Below are 23,567 nucleotides of genomic sequence, written 5' to 3' on the forward strand. Positions count from 1 at the left end.
AACTTATGCGTAGAAGGATAGATAATTTTCTTATTTATTTAATGTCATTTTCTTTTTTATTTAGAATTGCTCCCTAGTTATATGCATCTTTTAAGTGTACAACGTCAACGTGTTGTGTGGAGACCAGCTAGAAAATGTCTGTGGAATCACATCAACCACCTTTAAAGGATTGGATTGTTTTCGACTATATTTATTACAGTCGGAATTTGACATCTGCCAAATTATATGTGTTGTGGGTGGAGAAGTCTAGCAAACGTGCTTCAAAATAAAATGTTTGCATTAACTGTCGAATCAAATCCAAGATTGGCAGTATGTGAGCAGAATTCGCAGTTTATATGAAAGGATCTTGGCTTCCTGCTGGCTACCCTGACTAAAAACACATAACTCACTCACATTCTTAACACTCACGCATCATAATCACATTAAGCCTTGCACTTCATGTGAAATAAGCACCTGGCTTAGCGTATTCATAAACAACTTGAAGCACATCATCACATACTTTGTCACATTTACCATTTCACAATGGCACGCACATTCTCTACATACAAATAATGAACCAGTAATAGATCTTTTAGGTATAACCTAATGGAAAACCTAAATAGTGTCTCCTGCATTCTGTGGCACCCATACGGGTGAAGCCTAACTACCACATTCAGGTTGGGGTAGCATAAACCACCACAAAGTTCTAAATTAAAAAACAAACAACTTGAAAAATACCTGTAGCTGTAGCAGAAAGTACCAGTGCATACACCTGCAAAAATTTATGTATAGGAAACATTTGTCGGTAATACAACGAATGAAATTGTTTAATGAACCATGTTGCTTTTAAATAAACTGGTTGCTATCTAGAACAGACAATAGAAAATTATTATCTTTTTCTTTTTTATCTTTTTGTTTTATAAGGTTAATTGTTGGGGGACGTAACTCAGTTAAGTTTCCTAGGGTAGTTATTTAATTATTCAAGCATATTTCTACAACATAATTATTTATTGCGTTCAGACATTATAAAATAGTTAATTTAATTTACTGACAAAACAATCAATATCTGCCTTTAAACTTACACTTCTTGGCTTAATAAATGGTAGTCGATGATTTTGCTTTAGGAGTTTCTTATCGATCTATAATTTCTATTAGCCCGCTTTAGTGGAACTCACTACCTTTTTGAAATTGTGACCGGCATTTTCTTCCTCGAAAAAAGCTCTTTAAGATTGAGGATGCGAACATTTATTAAAGATCTTTAATTTCTTCAAAAAATGTGTTTGACAAAGGTTTTTTTAAAGAGGCTCTGTTACAATCACAATCATCTCTATTTAAATGTACAAATATTTCACCTATTTATTCGGAAAGTAGTAGGCCTAAATTTTAAGATTAAAAGAAAACTTACTGAATGAAACAGTGACTTTATTGAAAAATCTCCTTAGTTTTCATAATTTTTCTTAATAAAAAAATGCTTAACAGTTACCGTTTAATCTTGGCGTGGCAGAGAAAGGCAGTTTTTTAGTAAGAAACAAAAACAAAAATGTAATTATTGTTCTGTATAGTTTCTTTTAAGTTCATTGCACTTTGTCAAGCTTCTTTATAAGAAATACATTCTATCATTCGATTGTGAATATGGCAGATCTGCCGCTGCTATAGTCTCTTCTTTTGACATAAAACTTTTCCGTCATAAATTTGTTAACATTTGAGATTAGGTGGAATCAGAAATGGCCAAATCTCGTAAATAGTGAAGAGGTTTAAAGTAATTCGTACTTCAATGTCCTAAGATTTCCCTTTATCAAAAAAGGACTTAGCGTCCAGCTAGTATCCTCTGAAGGAAAATGATTTTTTTGTCTCTAACTGAATTTAGTAGACTGAACATTTTAACATGAATAAAAACTATTAATAAGGCAAGGGACTCATCCACTGTATGTCCAAAAAGGGTAAAAGAAATTCGCTAATAGTTTAAACGTAACATTTGTTCCAATTAAATACTGAAAAAACTATAATTTAACTAAATACTGAACATTTTACTTGATAGCTATATGTTACTAAATAAAATTTCTTGAATTATTTAACTGATAATTTTTACATGAAAGAAATACATATTTTTTCTTTATTCTTTTAGTATTGGGTTCCTACCAAATTTTCGAAAATGAGTTTTTATTTGGAATATCCCAGTGCTCAAAAATTCCTCTATTTGATTTACCATTTACAGAATGGATCTTTTTTACTTTTCTTATTTTGTCAAAAGTACCTACTAATTTACTTTCTAAACTTGGCATAAAATTTAAACGTGTAGAAATCAAATTTTATTTGAATTATCGTTCTGGCAAAATACTTTCAAGAGATCTTGTCATTTAGATAGGAAGTTATGTAATCTATATAAGTTTTTTGTAATATGCAGTTTTATAAATCTATATGTCTAAAATTCGAGGTATGACAAACGTATACCATAAGTTAGAAACTCAAGAATTTTTTAATGTTCGCTCGCTTTACAATGTTTTTTCGAAGCTTTACGCCACCGTAAACTTCATCGTAAACAGGAATAGAGCTAGACAATTTTTTTTTGTAAATGAATGAAGTTTAAAATAAATTCATAAATTCTGTGCGACTTCCCATTGGAAAACTAATACATAATCTATCCTTTTATGAATTCTAGGACTTTAAATATAAAGAGAGCTTTTTGTTCATTGAACATCATAGTACCTATAGTTATGTCTTAATTCACTTTTAGACAAATTCTAATCTGAAATCCAATCTTATCAAGCATTAGTTTTTCTATTTTTAATAATTTATGTTTTTAACTTCCAAGATACATATTATATTTCTAATTATTTGTTTTTTTTTTTAAGTTCAATCGTTATGAAAAAACGCTACACCTTTTGATTACATTGTACATTATAAATTATCTTGTTAAAGAAAAGAGATATTTATTACAAACTAATTGGTAATCCAATGAAATACATATTAGTAATTGAAACGTTAAGGAACAAACTTGACCAGGGTGGGGATTAACTTAGTGGATAGCGTATACGGATTCCTACGCGGAGATCCCGGGCTCGAATCCAGCTGCTGCTCACCATCCGGTGGTGATGGATAGTAGTTGTCTGTAACGAGAGATTACTGTCCGGAGACCGGAAGTGCACCGAAAAAAGCTCTGGGCGTTAAAGACGTTTAGATGTTGATTAAATAAAAAAAAAACAATCAGATTAGATATGCGTTGTGTATTAATGGTTAATAGTTATTAGAGATTTAAACTAATCTATTATAAAAAGTCAAGTAATACGTATTTTTTCAAGCGAGCTTTACGTCGAATTACTAATCCAATTAGGTGTCGTCGAAGGCGGATAACAAACTCACTTTACTATAAATTTCTTATATTAAACGTTAAATAAAATCCAAGGCCTACACAGGGAATCGAACCCAGTACTACAACACATATCAGCTTTACAGGTCTCGCCTCTAACCGTAACACTTCTAATCTGTTAGATATGTGAATTTAAAAAAAAATAAAAAGAGGATCTTTTCACCAAATTTACCAAATATCTGACATTTGAATGAGGGTAAGATAGTTTTGCACCTACCCTCCTCTAAAAGCAATATTCCTTCAGTATTTATGAATTATTAGTTTCGGATTATTATTTCATTTTTGAAGTTCTAAGTAATTATGTTATATCTTGACTTTGAGTAAATGCTTCTTCAGAATAGTTAACATTCTACTTAACTATAAAAAAAAAGTTGTTAATACTGCCATCAAGATTACAAATTTGAATGGATACAACTCAATAGAAGTAAATGAAACTCAATGCAGCTCAAATAATGTAGGGTTCAATGAGTGATGACCTAAATTTCTGTTCTAAGAATAGCTATCTAATATATAAATGTACCACAACAATGTAGTCGTTTTTAATTGACTGTTCGATAAGCTCTGTCAGTCAATAACCTCAGCCTGCATTTATCCGTAATGACAGGAAATTAAAATAAATGCATGTATTATACATTTTAATACTTTTTACTTTCACTAACTGTTGGTTAGAGAAGGATTTTCAAATGAATAAAATTTTCAAAAATCAATTACAAACAAACACTAGAGCCCCCAGTAGCGGCAAGAGCTCGTAGAGTTTTGGATACAGCATAATTGTAGGTCTTAGGTCTTTCCTCTTGTAATAATATGATTTTGGAAGTTTATTATTCACTGCTTTTGGTCAGAATTTTCTCTTTAATCATCTTCTTCAATTTTTATTCCTCGAAAATTTTGTTCAAAATTAATTGGTTTGATCAACTGATAGTTTGAAACAGTCAATGTATTGAATTAACTGAAGTGATGTTCTCTTTCTTCAATAAAGAAAGGAGTGGACCTTATGTTCCTCTTCAAAATTATTTATAAGCAAACCAAATTTCCTGAATTGCTGGAATCAATTGATTTGCATGTTCCTTTAGTGGATTAGTTTGTTTCATTTCTTATAAAAAGTTCTATTACCCAAATCCACTCTTGCCAGATTTATATCTGACTGGCTGATAGTTGTAATATAAAAGTTAGTGAGTAAATAAGGTATTTTTCAGTATAAATTTATTGCTCCTTCAGCTGTAGATTGCAGTAATTATTCAATGTTGTTAGCACTTGTGGTTACGTTCTCAGTGCTGGTTTTTGTCTTGACTTATGTATTTTGTATTCCTGACTGGTTTCGGATTAGCATCCAACATCACATGTTGATTAATCAGCTTGCTGTTGAGAATTAGGCTTCAATTTTGTTCAAATACATATTAAGTTTTATTATTTTATTTTAATATTTTTACACAAATTTTTTACTGATAGATGAAGCCGGCCAGGGATACAACAAACATGTCTGCTACGGCGGATAAAATTAGCGTTTATTTAACCATGTTTATTTATCTATGATGTCCTTCTGCAGAAGGTTTCAAACAAAACAGAATTGGCATGTCCATTTCCATTTAAGATCAACAAGATTTGAGTAATAAAACTAAAATAAGTGGCTGTACCGAAATTAATATAAACTGCCCACTTCAATTATTCGGTCTGAATAAAAGCTTTCCTACAACTTCCTGGTCTAACATAACAGATACACCAACCGTTCATTATTTAAATAATCTATTAGCCAGTAAAATGGATCTCCTTGCTCACTTACTCGTATATTAACATTAAGAAATTTATAGAGAAAATTTCTCGACTGAAAACTGATTGTTGCTTTCGGTAACTTTTTCTTTCAAAGTAGATATTATTTTTCGCTTATTAGTTTATGTAAAATATTTTGCATTAGTAATATCAAAATTATAGGTAAAATGTTTCTCAAAAAGAACATAATGCCGATTTTCTATATAAGGCTAAACTCTCATTAGTTTTAAACGTCTCAGTGATTAGAATATTAAAATTAAATATTAAAAAACTTTGAAGACGTACGAATTATACGAAATAGAAGTCAAATAGAACCTTGCAATTAGATCTAACCGCAGTAATGCGGCAGTTTAGAATGAATAATTTAAACAAACTTGAACATGATTTAGATGAGTTGTAACAGCTTCTGTTTCTTTTTTCTTTTTTTTTTACATCTCGATTATTATTTCTTTGTTGTAGAGAGCTCGCTCATAAAGTGATGACGTTATTTAAGGCTATAAGCAGAAATCTACAGCTATCTCCAATCTCTTATTCATTGCTACAAGCCATCCTAGATGGAAACAATTCAAAATAGGCCAATCTCAGACTACTGTGTGCCTTATTTTTAAAAACTCTCGGTAAGTAATATATACAGTGTCATTATGCAAGAGTATCATTATACGCAGTGCATCCCATGAAAAAAAGTGTTTGCTTTTGTATTGACGATACTACGCGCTACAGTGGTCAAACTGTAACTGCAGATTATTACTTTGAGCGTTTATAGACCAGGATTCAGCGAGTATCTCCCAAATATCGGGAGGAAGGGTTGTGATCGCTCCTCTACGACAATGCACCTGCTCACAAGAGCAAGATTATAAGTGATTTCCTTGCCGAAAAAAGTATCGTGATGATCAATCACCCCAAGCCCAATATTCGCTGATTTAGCCACGTGCAACTTCTATTTCCAAAGGTGAAACTGGCGACGAAAAGAAGGAGTTTCGGCTCAGTTTTGGATGTCCAGAAGGCTTCTACGGCCATTTTTGAGTGCATAGCAAGAAATGTGAAATACAGAGAGCTTTAAAACATTCTATTAAAGGTTGCAACAATGTATTGACTCAGAGGGAGAATATTTTGAATAAAAATGATTATAAATTAAAAATTTATTATTATTTGTGTAATTTGAAAAAATGTAACGAAAATTTAAGTATACCCTGATAGAATAAGGTAGCAAGCATTCACTAAAATATATCCTAAATAAAAAATATATTTTTGTTACATTATGAGTACTTAAATATAAAAAAAAATGCCAGTGAAGCATGAAAGTGCTTGTGCGCGTTATCTAGCGGCAAGTGGTAAAACTATTACGAATGGTTAGCCTTGGTAGTTCTAGCAATCGGCGCCAGGTAGCATGAGAGTACTTTTGGCACTGCTTGTAGACTCGCAAGCCAGGTTAGCCTGGGGGTTATCAACTGCTCTCTGTATCTGAGGAGGCACCTTTTAAGGTACAGTAAATGCTTCACAAGTTGAGTAAAGTGCATTGTTTGATAAATTAAGGAATAAGTTCGATCCTTTACATGAAAGATATTGATCATTTAAATATGTGGCAGGAGGTTTCCAATTTTTTTTGGCAATTAAACGCAACTCTCCCAAAATTACCAAATAATTATTAAACCTTCTTGTTTGTAACAGATGTAAAATTAATTTTTAGCCATTTTGTGTATGCTTGAGAACATCTAAAGCTCTTAACATTTGATTTTTCTAAGAAAAATCACCCGGAAAACGACTTATTTCCCGATATTAAGAAAAGTACTAGCTTTACTGCGTTGGCAATATTTTTAGTAGAAAGGGGATGAAAAAATACATAAAAATGACCTATCGCGTGCTCTTCTTACTCTTTGATAAAAACTTAAAAAATTGATATATGATTAATAAATACCAGATTTTGAAATGGCCTAGCGCCTTTAATTTTAAAGATATCGAGTTGCGGTTTCCGGTTTCTTTCATGACTTTTTATACTCTTTAAAACAGTGTATATGAAAATGGGAGTCAACTGCAAACCCTCACTTTTGGTCGCGCGTCAGTCGCGTATGTGGGCAGAATTCTAAAATCAAGTCACATATTCTGAAACTAGAGGTGATGGGTAACAAATTTTTCCTCTACCATTTTTCGCTCAGATTAAGCGTTTAAGCATGAAATGCCGTCTTAAAATGAACACCCTGTATATGTACTTCATGAAAGAGATTGTGGCTTTTTGTTAGTTTTATTTGATGGCTATAAAATCATGAATATAAACAACAGTTAATTATTTTTTCTTCTTCTACAGGTACTTCGTGATAGTCTTGTGATATTTCTATAAAAATAGTAATTTGCTGTGAAAAGCCGATATTCTGTATCAAAAGTAAACTACTCCTACTAAGTAAGTATGGTAGTTATTAAAATTTAATGTCATTTGCAAATAGTAAGTACGATATTCTGAAATTAGTGCCCGGAATTGGCCCAATAATTAGATTTTAATATTTAGATCGATTACTTAATTTTAATTAAGTGAATATTGTTTAAATATTCATTTTAATACTTTGAGCAAAACTCTTTTTTATAGGAGTTTTCGATTTTATTTATTTATTTTTTTTTTGAAGTTTAAAACATTTTTATTTTTTTAGTGCTTAGCAAGCTGTAAACATTTAATGTCTCGTTTCAATCGGCAGCTTGATTCCTTTAAGTAGCTTCTTTACTAACATTCACAATGAATCATAACTACACTCTATCCAGGACAAAGAAAATTTTCATTATTGTAGAAAATTAATAGGGCAAGTAACTTTTTTTTAGAAAATATATGTTTTTAGCACTAAAGGTAAAGTAACTCAAAGATATTTTAACCTTAATTACGTGCAAATTTGAATAGAAATAATTAAAAAATAAATAAAGTTCCAGTTGTTCCAATCGTAAGAAGATTTTAATAATTAATAAAATACATTATTTAAATCACTGATATATTAAAAAGTAATTCGACCCGTAGTTTTAACTTGAAAGCTTTAACGTTACGAATAGATTTTGTATCACAATTTTGTTGAAAATTATCTCTTACCAGAATTCTGTAAGAATCCGTTAGTCTTGTGGATTTGTCATTTTAAGTGAAAGAAATAGTCTAAAAGTCTAGAACTTCCAGAGAATAAGAGAAAATCGCGTAAATTTTTTACATTGGTTTTTAAAATTAAAATAAAATTTTAATTTTATATACTTAAAGTAGGTCTTCACGGAGGCACTTAGAGTAGCTAGAGCAGGTGACGCAATGTGGAAGGTTCCTAGAACAGCCTCCTAGACCGAGTTGGATCCCCACCACCAGTTGCGGGAAGTGTCGGCTTTTCTCTGGAGTACACGCGTGTAGACAGTGACCAGTTAGTGTCTGAGATTAGTGTCTCATAGTTTTCCTAGAGCAGTTTGAAATTATTCAAACAAAAATGCCACCACCTGCATCAATTTCTATCCGGCACTGGACGAAAGAGAAAACAGAGAACCTCATCTCGCGGTTTGAAGTGCTACCAGAGTTGTGGTATGCGACTGGTGATTTTTACAAGGACCGCAACTGAAAGCAAATGTTGCCCAACTCGCAACAGCATTTAATACAGATCACAAGGCGCTAATGACCAAGCCGTCGATGCGCCGGAAAAATAAATACAGATCACAAGGAAGTGACGTGGAAATTACACATTTTTCAGACTTGTTCAATTCAACAACGAATTGAAGAAAATTAGAAGAAAGAGAAAGATTGGAAATGGCGCTGACCAAATCTTTCCCCAAGAGATATGGAACACCTCATCAATGTGTCCTCATTTTGGATCAGTGGTGCCACTTTTTTGCAGAAGTTCTTGAAAATTAGAGGACATCCGAAGAAAAGTTTCAGCTGATCTGTTGTCGGCATCTGCCATTTTTTTTTTTAAATCTACGCCGCTCGAAAGTCACGGCAGTTCTGCCATCCGACGTCGGGCTTCCCACTACACAAATGATTCTCGTCTGAATACACCGTCCGATATACGTAACAGAATTTCTTGTCTTCGATGGAAGGACATACGCCAAGATGTTCGGAGGACATATCATCTCGTCCACCCAGTGTGCAGGTCGGGTCCGCCGCTAATCCAATGCGATGTAGGTGGGCCTGCAAATAATCATGTAGCCCATGAGAAATCTGAAGCAGGCCACACCGTTTCTTCTTGTCAGGTTAGGTGGAATTCTTCCACTAGGTTCAACCAATATTAAAGAGGCGAACAACTAAACTGCACTAGAGCAGTACATGGCGGAGAGAGACCATGTCCATGTAGACAGATCTGACACTACTCTCGCAACTTGACACATGGCGTCACATCTAGAGCACTTAGCAACTTAGTCTAGCTCTTTTTAACTCTCACGTCTGGACAGAACTGAGACACAGCTCTAGCACACTGAAATGGTCTAGCGACTTTTTTGTGCCCCGTGTAGACTTTTAAAATTATAAAATTTTAATACTCTCTGAAATTTGACCGTCAAATCACAGTTTTGGATCGCAGATTTGTTTTTCAATTTCTGTCTACAATATAATAAAAATCAACTTATTGAGTTATTTGTTACAAAGAGATGATTTGGTAGAATGTAAAGATGTTCCATTAATTTTCTATTAAATTAAATCTTTTTTTAATAACTACTGTCATACAAGTAGTTTTACTTCGTTAATTAAAAAATATGACTTATTGATAAGAGAACTGCTTCTTTTATTCATCAAAGGACCTTCACCTTCGGCAAAAAGTTCCCACATGTAGGAAATCCTTCTGGAATAGGCGGGAGATCAGAAGGTTCACCAACTTGAAATACCACAGCCATTCCAGTGTCCTGATGAAAAAGGAAATGACAATGCATCAGCCAAAAACCTGCAAACATCAATAAGCAAAGAAAAAAGTGTGAACTACGCGTTGATATTAATAGTAATGCTATTTACCAGACCAAATTAGCGCTTACCTGGATTGTCGGCGAGAAAGCGTATAATTGCATACCCTCCAGGTGCTACGGAAACTACATCCTTCATCGGCGCCTTATCATTTCTTACGTCACCATTATCTAAACGCCTATTTAGCTCTTTCAGACCAGTAGCAGGATCAGTGTTAAATACACCTTGTTCCAAAACTTGGAAATCATAGCCGTGCAAGTGGAATGGATGTGGGGGAAAGATATCTTGAAATGACACTAAACAAATCGAATATCTCACTAAATATATTATAACTAGAGTGAGTCTTGAGTATAATTAATTAATATTACGATCTTGTAAATAAGTAAAGTTTTTAAAAGAAATAGAAGCACAGATTGGGAAAATAGCTCTACGAATTTCTCGAAAAATCTGGAACTTCTCAAATTCTTATTTTTATAAACTCGTATCTACTGAATGTGAAAAAGTTAAATTAGAAAATTGCCTTAAAGATAAATTCAGGGGAAAGATGAGTTGGTTTATTCCGCAAGGAAAAAGGCTATAAATCTCCATTAAAAGAACATTTACAATCTAATTTCTTCATTGTTAGAAGATGATGGTAGTAATAAAGAAGTAAATGAAGAAGAATTCTTCTCGAACGAGATGAAACCACAAAAGACTTTGCAAAGCAAATGACGGTGAATATCTAGCCAAACCAACAGATCCTTAGGAATTGAGGATTCTTAAAAATACTGATTAAATGTTCAAAATAATTTATCTATTTCAGACCTAATGCAACTTTTATAGATAGGATCTATAAGTTATTACGTGAAAATCTAATTTAGCAATCAAGAAATATGATACCAAGAAAGGTGAATTGGTAAGAGAACATCAAATGTACTTTAGCATTTGCAGACAATGATACCTCATGCAAGAGAACGCAACATTATTATTTTTCAGATCAGCGAAGAACTCATAGACACTGGTCAGTTAGTAAGGTTTTGTGACTGCAGAGTGAGAAATGTAACTACTAGAGTAAATAATGAGACCTTATTGTTCGTCATAAAATTTCCTAAGTACCTCTGTTCTCTACCCTGGAAAATTAGGTTATAAATAAGAAAAATCTTGGATCTGAATAGGTTTAAGCAGCATTAAAAGTTTGAATCATTAAAGAGGACATTATCAAGTCTCTGATAAAGACTGCAGCTAAGACTGAGGCAATAGAAAACATGTTCTACCGCTCAGTGTAAATCATTAAAAAGAAAAAATGAAAAGTTCAAATAATTTTGAACTTTCAATAGATAATTGAATCGCATGAATATAATATAGTGATAATAAAATAAATGACTCGAAATTCATAATAGCCCTAAAATACTTTTTATACTTTTTACCACTTTTTATAAAGATATCTCTATTATTCTGTTGCATTCAATTAATGAATCCTTTGGGCGCAGCATGGAATTTCAAAATGCGTTCTAAACAATAATTTTCAGAGTGTGACATTAATTTCGTGGAGATAGTAACACAATGTAACGTGAGAATTCTGTTATACTATATAATATAAATATAAATTTTATTTAAATTGTTATTTATATTTCAATTAAATAAATAGTAATAACGTGAGAATTCTGTTGCAATTTTGAGAATTGGATTGTATTCCCCTTTCTATCCTGGAATAGCGGGTTCTGATCCAGTTCCTGGCCAATAGATTTTCTCTTTCTACGGGCTTCTTAAAGTTAACTGTCTAATGTTTGATTTCTGCAACGAGAAAATACTCTCGCTGACAATACGTAAGAGAAAGCTCCTAACGCCAATGATCTCAGATAACAGATTTTGATACAACTCGGAGCGGCTGTTGGTCTAGTGGTAAGTGGGAGATCTCCACTTTTAATTCCGCAAATGTCCACTTTTTATTTGTTAGAAGAAATTGTTTATAGTAAAGACCTTCCGCCCTCGTCCACAACACCTAATTGGTAGTTGGACGTTAAGCACCGTCTGAAAAAATAGGCGATTTGTTTTCTTATAGATACTCCTTAAATAAACTCCTTAACAAAAACTTAGTTTAAAGTGTTAAGTATAAGGGTTGATTAAACGCCAAGCGCTTCGCAGTTTACAAAAAAGGAAACAAGAAGAACAAGAATAACAACAATTTCTGAAAATGCCGTTTTTCTCATTTTCGGCAACTTTTTTCTCGAAATCTACTTCATCTATGTTGTTGCAAAAAAAAATACAGTTATAAAGGAGGGTTTTCCCTTTATTTTAAAGAAAATTTTGGAATTTTATCTTTTATAGAAAAAGAGAAAAAAATTGTCCAAGTTGGGTGTTTTTCAACGTTACGCTTTTTCCTGCACTTTTTGACGATCAACCCTTATACAACTGTCCTACCGGACAGTTTTAAAAAATGAAAAAAAAAAAATACCTGTATCAGCAATCACAACGTCCACCACAGAGTTGAGAGGAATCTTTATAATGTGAGTGCATATACAAGTGGGAGCTCGAGAACATTGCGGCTCGCAGAAGGCGTCCCTTGGGTTGTCGTTGTACTGGCTAATAAGAGCAGAAGGTGCTGGCACATGTGATATATTGTTGATCATTGATCTCAATAACACGGCGTTCGGGAGAGCTGAAAACAATAATTTTTATTTGCATCTGAAGTACATAGCTTCTTCTATCAAAATTTTAATAGATTCCAAAAAAATTTTTTTTTTATGATATAATAATTTCATTTTACAAAATATAGGATTAAATATAAAAATATTCAGATATATACAGGGTGACCAGAGTTATATGCTCCACCTACTTTTTTTTTTAATCGGCGGGAAATTTCGAAAAATTAAAAAACACGTATTCAATCATTTTTAGTCTAGTTTATTTTCAATCATTGACCCATTTTCTGAAACCCCTGTATCTCGAGATACAGCATCCAACTTTTGTTTTTCAAATGGAACGTTATTTTTTTTTGTTACATATTTTTATATATCAGCTCTAGTCCGTCCTCTAAATAAAATCTCAAATCCCACCTCTCCTATTGATTTTCGTCCCATCTCTATTTTATCAAATTTCTCCAAACCCTTTGAACGTTTAGTGCAATCCCAGCTTTCTAATTACCTCGAACAAAACAATCTCCTTAATCCACTCCAATCTGGCTTTCGTCCTTCTTATTCTACTCAATCTGAAAATTACCCATGACTTGCAGACGGCTATTGACGACCAAAAACTTACCATCCTTATACTCCTAGACTTCTCCAAAGCCTTTGATACCGTTGACCATCATATCCTGCTATCTAAACTACAATCCCTCTCTTTTTCCAATAGCACCCTCCGTTGGTTCCAATCCTTCCTGTCTAATCGTTCCCAATTCGTTGTCACTCCCGATAGTAATCCTTCTTCACTTCTTCCTTTGTCACGCGGTGTACCTCAAGGTTCTTCCCTATCTCCCACCCTCTTCTCAATTTACATCAATGACCTTCCTCTTTCCATCTCTCATTCCCAGTATCACCTCTATGCTGATGATTTTCAGATTTACCTATCCTTTTCCCCGTCGGATTTGTTTGAAGCTGTATTTAAACTTCAAGAAGACCTCAATAACATCTCAGCATGGGCCACGAACAATAAGCTTACCCTGAATGTAGAAAAGACCAAAGCTATAGTTATTGGCCCCAACCCATTCCTTAAATCATTGGCTCCTCTTCCTAATCTTTTCCTTTACAATACCCCAATTAAATATTGTTCCTCTGTGAAAAACCTTGGTATCACTTTCGATCAAAACCTATCCTGGAAAAACCATGTTTCCCAAATCTCTCGTCGTTCCATCCATATCCTTAAGCAGTTTAATAGTTCCCGTCACCTTTTTCCAATTAAGACCCGGCAACTCCTAGTTTCCTCTCTTATATTCCCCCATTTCGACTATGGTTGTTTAGTGTATGGCGGTCTTTCTGGTGATATTGAAGCTAAGCTTAAGCGCCTCATGAACTGCTTCATAAGATTTATTTTCAGCATTTCCAGAGACTCTCGCATTTCGCACTGCTACGATGAGTTGAAGTGGCTTTTTCCTGTCTATCGCCGCCAATATTTTTTGGCTTCTTTCCTTTTTCAAGTCATCCAGTCTTAAAGGCCTTCCTATATTTTTCAACTCCTTAAGTTTAAATCCTCCATCCATTCCCGTAACACTAGATCTCGCTCATCTGATCTCTATATTCCCTCTCACCGTACCTCATCCTTTGACAAGTCCTTCCTAATACGTGCTACCTCTCTCTGGAACTCCTTGCCTTCATCTGTCCGCCATGCTCCTACCCTATCCATCTTTAAATCCCGTCTATTCAGTTATCTACTTTCTATTCAGCTTCCTCCAAAATTCTAATTATTTTAATTTATTTCCTTAATTTCTGCTGTTTTATTATTTTATTTTTACTTTCATTTTCACTTATTATATTTTCACTTTTGTAAATACTTATTTATTTATTTAATTTCTGTATAATCACAGGCCAAACTATTAAGGCCTCTATTTGTTCCTGTATTTATTCTTAGGGGTCAATTGTCCCAGAATAATAAATTTCTTTTCTATTTCTATTTCTATTTCTATATTTGAGCTCCTAAAAAAAAAAAAGTGTACAGTATCCTTAATCCCGTGGCTTCAGTCGATGATCTGAAACGTCGAATAACTCTAGTCTGCCTAGATCTTGACTTCGCCACCATAAGTGCTGCTACAAACAGAGTGTGGGAGTACAGAGTTTTGGCTTGCCTATCCGTTGATTGTGCCCAGTTTGAACAGATTCTTTAAAAAAAATAACGTAATTTTGACAGTAAACTGAAAGTTTTTCATATTTTAAATTACCATAACTTTTGAAAAACCTAACCGATTTCAAAAAAAAATATTTTGTTTTTTTTAGGAGCTCAAATACTATAAAAATATGCAACAAAAAATATAACGTTCCATTTGAAAAACAAAAGTTGGATGCTGTATCTCGAGATACAGAGGTTTAAAAAAATGGGTCAATCATTGAAAATAAACTAGACTAAAAATGATTAAATACGTGTTTTTTATTTTTTCGAAATTTCCCGCCGTTTAAAAAAAAAAAGTGGGTGGAGCATATAACTCTGGTCACCCTGTATATCAATAAATTTTCTAATCATGCAGTCTTATAAAATAGGCGACGATTTTTAGTGGTATTTTTCACTATAAAAATAGATACTTTGTTTTTTCCGATGAATATTATTATATTTATAATTTGTATTAGATGTAATATAATGACATACGTATGTAAATTTTGTGAAGGAGCTTTGGGTAGAGTGTGGTTTCTCGTCTGAGTAAGAGTAATGAGTAATATTAAACATACCGTAAAAATATGGATTGTAAGTGCCAGTATAGAACAGCTCTTGGACAGTGTAGACATGTAAACCAAATGCTAGTGTTATCCTTAGATCACCTTGAGGCATTGTCAATTCATTCGAAGAAGGGTGAGTTGCGGTTAGTTGAAATACACAAAGTTGATTAGAACTATTGCAGAATGAATATTGAGGATTGAAGTCCTGTAATTAAAACAAAGTATATTTTAAGTTTAATCAAAATTAAAAATATAAAGGTATTTTTGCAAACATATTATAAAAGTGTAATCAATTTGCTGGTCAACTTCTAATGAAGAGTAGTCTTTCATAAAATCTTATAATATATAAAATCTATAAAAGAAATATTGTATCACTACCACACAGATCGATATGCCACTCGTTGGTCACTATCCCTCTGCTGTAGCTTCTTTTGAAGATTAAACAATTTGCTCAGGCTCTCTGGGGAAGACCTAAGAAGACCAGTGGTAGCCGGCAATTAAAACCCTGTAACCAGCGCACCCCTTTCTTGCAATGCCTCTAATGCACTCCCTAAATTAAAGACAGGGTTCTAGTTAAATAATATCCCCCTACATCACAGGATATCTACGGTAACTTCTCAGGCACCAGGGAAGTTCCGGCAAAATGGAAAAACTACTTTTGTCTTCCTCTCCTTCACTTGGAAATTACGTAGGCTTTTCAGGAAGGTTAGATGCTCTCCTCACCGCCATGTTAGTATAAAAGGAAGTGCCTCGGAGAATCCGCCATCGACAGTCTCCTCTGTGTACTCCATACTTCGCTGAGAAAGCATGACTGACTGGCTAGAGTTTGTCTATCTCTTCGCTAAATCCAAATAGTAGCACACCCATAGATGGCTATAGCAGTAAGATTAGGGGTGGCGGTGTTCTATCCTGTTTTTTCACGGTCCATTCCATTACCACAACTGAACAAGACAACATTCGTATGATTTATTTCCAGAAAAATATGTTGGATAAGGTGACTCACCAAAGGCCCTGGCGCTGTTATTTTTTCGTTGGTTGCAGGTAAAGGAGGAGCTCCATCGTATCTTAAAACTGCTAACTGTTTAGCACCTTCGCATTCACCTGTTCCAGTTACCGCTATCCAGTATGATCCAACTGGCTGGGTTGCATTTATAATTACATCGTACCTTTCACCTTTGAATCCAATAGAATTTTTTCTGATTTTAAGATATTTGTTTAAAAATGGTCATAACATACTTACAAATAGGTTTCGTGCCGGAACAATAGACTTTAATGATTACTAAGACAAATCAGTATAATTATCAGCATTGATTGTGTTCTTATATTCATTGAGAGTTCTGTTACAAAAGTCGTATCAGTAGACTATATCTTCTGATCACTTCTTCTCCATTCCAGCGTAGGATGCATGGGTTCTAAGTTATTCTACTGTCTAGTGTAGTCCCAAATAGCAAACTGGTTTCCTGTGATCAGTACGGTCGGGCAGGTTTGTTGTCTCAAGATAAATATATTTTGAGTGCACTTACATACACTTCGATTACACAAAAATCGAATTGGTCTTGCACATTTTGCCCAACAAAATACGTGCCATGATGTCAATATGTTATAAAGGAATATGTTATAAATATGTCAATATGTTATAAAAATTTTATTATTGAAATTAACTTACCGCTGTTTATACCAATGGTGTCCACTATGTTAGGTATCACATCCCGACCATCGTCTCCGGAGATTACGGTAAATTTGTGTTGTTGTATGAAAATAGTAATAGCACAAGTTATACAAGTTCCTCCTATCAGCCTCAGTTTGTAAGTTTTACCTTGCGTCACAGTTAACGTTGTAACAGGAGGTTGATCTTTACTTCCAACCTGAGCAGCTATCTCATTGAAAGTTATGTTCGTTCCCTAGAACAGTATAGTAAATTTTTTCTGGTTGAATTAAGTATTTTCTGTTCAGACTGAAATAATTTCGCAACAATCATACGATGTAATATTAAAAATTATTATTATTATGCACTATAGCTTCTATGTTGAACTTAATTTTCAGGACATATCTCCCCTAGTGATTCACGCAAAAATGTATGAGAGAGGAAAGCTTTTCCTGCTAGACTTCTACCCGTCTATGTTGGATTATCATAAGAAGCTATGGAAAGGACATTCAACATTCTAAATGACATCTAGTCTCTAGTGCATAGTAAACCGACAAAAGGTATACTAATAACAAACAAACTACAGATTAATTATTTCTTTTTATTATTAGGACAGATGCAATTGTGGCCAAATTCTAAATTTTAAAAAAATCTGTCTACTGACAATTCCATTTTATTGAATAGATTTATGGCAATTTTTCGAAAGCGATTCTAATGATTTACTTTTAATTTAGTAAAAACAATACATATAGGTCTATTAGATTTATTTTCTGTGACACTTAATTCGAGTGAAGTTTTTGAATAAGGGTGAAATAAGGTTCTTTTTTATGTACTGTTTCAATATATGGTGGAGGTAGCCAAGTAATTATCCTAATATGTTTTGTAACCATGGGTTCAATTCCCGGTCAAGGCCTTGGTTTTTATTTAATGGTTTATGAAAGGAATTTGTAGAAAAAAAAAGTTTGCTATTCGCCTCCGTCCACGACACCTAATTTAGTATTTGGATGTAGGTCCGCCTAAAAAATAGGCATTACTTTACTCTTTTACTTGTTACAACACTATAATTTATTCATGATTATCAGATAATTGTAAAACTGAAAGTTATCTTTGTAGTGCCATTGCTCACAACATATATTCCCCTCCCATTAATCAAGTAGGAAGAGGGACGGCTAGCTGGATTGGGAAGAGCAGGTATCCCCGGAAATCTGTCTATAGCCTGCAGGTGCATCCAGTCTTGAATGAAAATTGTATATTCAGGAATATCTTTAGTTTTCTTTTTTGGTACATCTCGAACTATGAGTGGACCACTTAGACCATCCTCTTTTTGAAGTCCTGCAACATAAGAATTTTAACTCTCGCTAATATCCTGTTTGTGTTTTTTTATATATTTCATTCTATTAAAAGATTTTTATTGGTCTTTCATGGTGGAAATGGACTTTCTCCGAAATCTACTTATTCTTCGTATACGAGGTGTGTTCAAAAAGTAACGGGAATTTTTAAATTTCGCGGGTCTGGAGAGTCTGATTGTAAAATTTTTTTTTTTTATTATGTTGGTACACATGCCCCTGAAGTACGATAAAATTTTCAGTAATATTCATTGTTTACTTCTTAAGTGGCAGCCGTTAAGGTTAGACGTGTTTTTCGAGCTTGGCGATTTTTGTTTGTTAAAACAAATGGATCAAAGAATTTGTATTAAATTTTGCGTAAAAAATGAAATAAAGTGTAATAAAGTGTGTGAAATTTTAATAAAGGCATATGGTGAGTCTGCTATGAGTAAAACAAGGATTTACGAGTGGTATAAGCGTTTCCAAGATGGCCGCGAAAACGTTGAAGATGACGAACGACCTGGACGTCCAAGCACATCAACAACCGATGAAAACGTGAAAAAAGTGAAAGAAATGGTTATGAACGATCGCCGAATCACAATGAGAGAAGTCGCTGATGATGTTGCCATATCAATTGGCTCATGCCATGAAATTTTTTCGGATGTTTTGGGTATGAAACGTGTGGCAGCAAAATTTGTTCCAAAATTGTTGAATTTCGAACAAAAACAGCGGAGAATGGAAGTTGCTCAAGAGTCACTCAATAAAGTCGACAACGATGCGGATCTACTGAAACGTGTTATAACAGGTGACGAAACATGGGTTTACGGATATGATGTCGAAGAACATTAAAAGGCCGTCGTTTTACAAGCATAGATGACATTAAAAGCGAATCGCTGAAAGAGCTGAAAGCTATCACAAAGATCGAGTTTCAGAAGTGTTTCGAGGATTGGAAAAAGCGCTGGCACAAGTGTATTGTATGCGAAGGGGACTACTTTGAAGGCGACAATATTAATGTAGATGAATAAATAAATATTTTTTTCAAAAAACGAAAATTCCCGTTACTTTTTGAACACACCTCGTACTCCTGTTTAGGATCTTCTTTATCTTTTTCTTTTTATCGAAAAGCCTTTCGCAACAGGCGTCAGACATGTATTATATCCATTACATCCATCACATAGATCAAACACCGCCTTACTTTATCAGCCACTGATAAAAGCACACATTCCACCAGAAACGTTTGGTGTATAAAGAAAGATCAGAATTCACGACCTACCTCCGACAAACCTGATTCCAGAATTGTTTTGTAAATTTCGCACTTTCAATTTGCTCTATTTTTCAACTATCTTCCAGTCTGAGTTCTATTATATTTCATTGTGTGTTGCGGATGAGCGGTTAGGAGCTAGGCTTTAAAAAGGGATTTCTATCTGTTCTGAAGAAAATACTAAATTGTGCTGTCTTTATCTCAAAATTGGTGTAGGAATATTACAGACAATATTGGACTTTTGTTATAGGTGTTTAAGGAAACATTTCTATGTAATGGTACCCGAAATGTAGGTCTTTGTAATTGTTAGGTCTTTCTTTTAGTTTCGTCTTGCTATTATTGTATTGTTCATTTCAAGTGTTCTTTTTCTTTTAAAAAAAATACCTGTATGGGAATGATAGAAATATGTTCCTGCTATTTCCGCCAAAAATTGATATCTAAATGTATTTCCTGGTTCTATGTTGCATTGAGTAACACCTGGGGTGCCATCATAGTACTGAGTACCCCTCTGATGTATTCCATGCCAGTGAACAGTTGTGGAACCAGCCAGCAATTTATTTACAACATCAACAACAATTGTATCGCCCTTACATACCTAAAAGGTGTATAAAACCAGCATAAATAAGGACGTTAGCAGACCATAAGCATGAGTTTAGTTTTTTATATAGATTAGTTTTTAAATAAAAGCCTTAAAAAAATATATATATTGGAGATTACATAAATGGAAGATTTAAATGAAAATATAATTTCATCTCTTGGAATTTCCGTTTGTAGAATTCCCAACAGTTTCAAAAGTGCAACATAATTTTATATGTTTTAGAAAAATTCACGGTAATGTTGAAGTACTTAAATTAAAAAGCCTCTACTTTGAAAGGTGAATGTTGAAGTACTTAAATTAAAAAGCCTCACTAGAAGGAGAGGAAAATAATTTTAGGAGATTAGAGAAGAATATTAAAAACAAATTTTAATTAAATACAAAGTATTTCTTTCCTACATTCCTATCTTGCTAAAGTTGTGCTATTGTAGTGGATTTATAATTTTTAACTTGTGCCCTTCAAGACACTACTTTAAAGACTTAAAGACGTGTGAGGAACATAAGCTACAACGAAGTAAACCATAACAAATAATCCGTTTTTAAATAATATATGACTAAATAAATGAGTCAATTCCTTTAGACAAAACAAATATTATTTCAATCTATGTTTTTGAACCAGAAAAAAAAAGCTAAACCTGAATATAAGGTCCCGGTAACATCCTGTTGAAGGTAGTAATTCCTCTGGAACACCATCCGCTGTGACACACTGAGGAAGGTAACAATCTTCCTTCACCGAAGGACATCTGCCACACGCTCTGCAGACATTTGATACAGTGAAATTAGAAAATATACTCATATTAAAAATTTACTTTAGATTGACTTGAAACAATTGGTTATTTTAATATGTATTTATTTGCTTGGAAGAAACGATCTTTCCATATAAGGCATAGAAAAGAAAGTTATTCACATGTTGATGTATTGCCCCAGCACAGCTGAGCTGGCAGCTATTTCTGAAGTTTAAAAGAACCTTGATAACCATAAAAAGGAAGACACATAAAAGGACTACAAAGATGCTATCATCATTAATAACCTCCAATGTCCAAATGAAAAGTATCGAAATCAAGTCATTAAAAATTCTATTTACAGTTTATTTTTTTAAAAATTAATTATTCTTACAAACTCATTGTTGTGTATAAAAGTGCTTTAAATTTGTAGTAACATATTCTTGGTACACCATCACATTCTCTAAGGCAAATATTACAATTCGTCGAAGCGCTGTTATTCTGATACTGATCCGCTAACGATACCAGTGGTTGTAAATAATCTGTTATAGAGTCCGTACCAATTGTATCACCTGCACAACATGAATAATTTTTTATTAAATAGAATTTAGATGAGAATATTTTTAAATAATCGGTTTGTGCTCAATCTTTGAAGTACTAAATTAGAGGAGAATATAGAAGATTGAATAGCAATGCAGAGAGAGTACTTAACCTTCTCTGTCATACTGCCAAGAAGGCAATAATTAAACAGAAAATGTTGACTAAAATGAAACCCGCATTTTTAGAACCGAGTCAGCGGTTGCTTCACGCTCAACTTCGTGTAAAATAATTAAAAAATGGATAATTAGGGATTGGCGAAGCATTGCAAGTCAGGAAAAGTCTCGTAGCCAATCGGTTTATAGAAAGCTTTGAGAAGAGACATCTCTATCAGATGCAGTTAATAGTAATGGGAGGTTATGTCTTGTGTTACCATCATTTTCATTTATACAAAAAAAAGAAGGAAGTGTCGTGTTGAGGAAGTTGGCGAACTCCCTCGTTTATTATATCTTTTTTATTATTTCTAGTGCATTCAGGAACTTATCGGGCTAAGTTAGGCGGAAGGTGAGCAGAACATGACTTCTGAAAGAGTTAAACATTTTCTTAATTCAACGTACCTAACTTTTCTACACTCATTCATTTACAGTCAAACAAATGTACATTTCTCATACATTAGGGTGACCTAAAACCTAAATGGGCGAATTTGTTTACCATTCATCTTCTATATTTTTAAAGCAAAATACAGACTCACCGCGCGTTGGAGCTGAACATGTTTGCAGAGATGAGCCACGCCTGCTGCTATCTGGAATATTTAATTACATTTCCTATATATTAAATTATTGCTATGAATTGTATTATTTTTAGAATAATGTGAGTACACTCAGTGTCTTAAGGAAAAATCCCACCATTTTACTCTTTTATCCTGGCTTCTCAAGCATACCAAGATCCATGCACCTCTTCATGGCTTCATATAGCAACTTATGCGTAGAAGGATAGATAATTTTCTTATTTATTTAGTGTCATTTTCTTATTTATTTAGAATTGCTCCCTAGTTATACGCATCTTTTAAGTGTACAAAGTTGTGTGGTGACCAGCTAGAATATGTCTGTGGAATCACATCAACCACCTTTAGAGCTTTGGTTTGTTTTCGGCTAATAATAGTTTTTACAGTCGGAATTTGACATCTGTCAAATTATAAGTGTTGTGGTTGGAGAAGTCTAGCAAACGTGCTTTAAAATAAAATGTTTGCATTAACTGTCGAATCAAATCCAAGATTGGCAGTATGTGAGCAGAATTCGCAGTTTATATGAAAGGATACACATGTGAGTGAATCTCAGGACCTCGAGTGCTGTTTGTTTTAGTCCTCAGTTAAACAGTAATCTTCTTTTCTTTCATCAAGAAATGTTAACAAATTCTGCTGAATGAGATAGTACTTCTTCTTCTTCCTCTGGCTCTACGGTCCTCGAAGGACCTTGGCCTCCTCTAACACCTTTCCCCACTCCTCTCTTACTAAGGCAACTCTCCTCCATGTTCTCACTCCCAAACTCCGAACATCTTCCTCTACATCATCCAGCCACCTAATCCTCGGCCTTCCTCTTTTTCTCGCCCCCCCTGGGTGTCCATTCATTATCTTCCTGGGAATTCGGGAATCTTCCATTCTTACCAAATGGCCTAGCCATCTCAATCTTCCCCTCTTAATGAAACCTACCAAATCCTGCTCCTGGTACAGCTTTCTTATTTCTTCGTTTTTCCTGATTCTGTACCTTTCCCCTTCTTTCACGGGGCCAAAAATTTTCCTCAGAATCTTCCTCTCCCAGGAATTAATCAATTTTCCATCCTCCTTGGTCAACACCCATGTTTCACTGGCATACGTAACCACTGGCCTCAATATGCTTTTATAGACGGTTAGTTTTGCCTCCCTTGATAGTTCTCGGAAACTTAAGACTTTCTGTAGTGCCCAGAAACACCTATTGCCTGCCGTTAACCTGCCTTTTATTTCTACACTCACTTCATTTTTATCGGTTAAAACGGCTCCTAAATATTTGAAAGATGCAACCCTCTCAAAATTGTACGGTGCGCATATAGGCGACTCATCACTACCAAGGTTTCTTCGAGAACATACCATAAACTCTGTCT

At 33.9% G+C, this 23,567-nt stretch overlaps 1 pseudogene; it reads right to left on the minus strand.

Moving 5' to 3' along the window:
- Positions 1-9,812: 9,812 nt before the first annotated feature.
- On the minus strand, positions 9,813-21,063 carry LOC141452217 (uncharacterized; annotated as a pseudogene).
- Between the last annotated feature and the right edge of the window lie 2,504 nt (positions 21,064-23,567).

Source organism: Rhodnius prolixus, unplaced genomic scaffold (assembly GCF_049639745.1).
Source record: "Rhodnius prolixus isolate KJV_2025 unplaced genomic scaffold, Rpr scaffold_3, whole genome shotgun sequence".
Lineage (NCBI taxonomy): Eukaryota > Metazoa > Arthropoda > Insecta > Hemiptera > Reduviidae > Rhodnius > Rhodnius prolixus.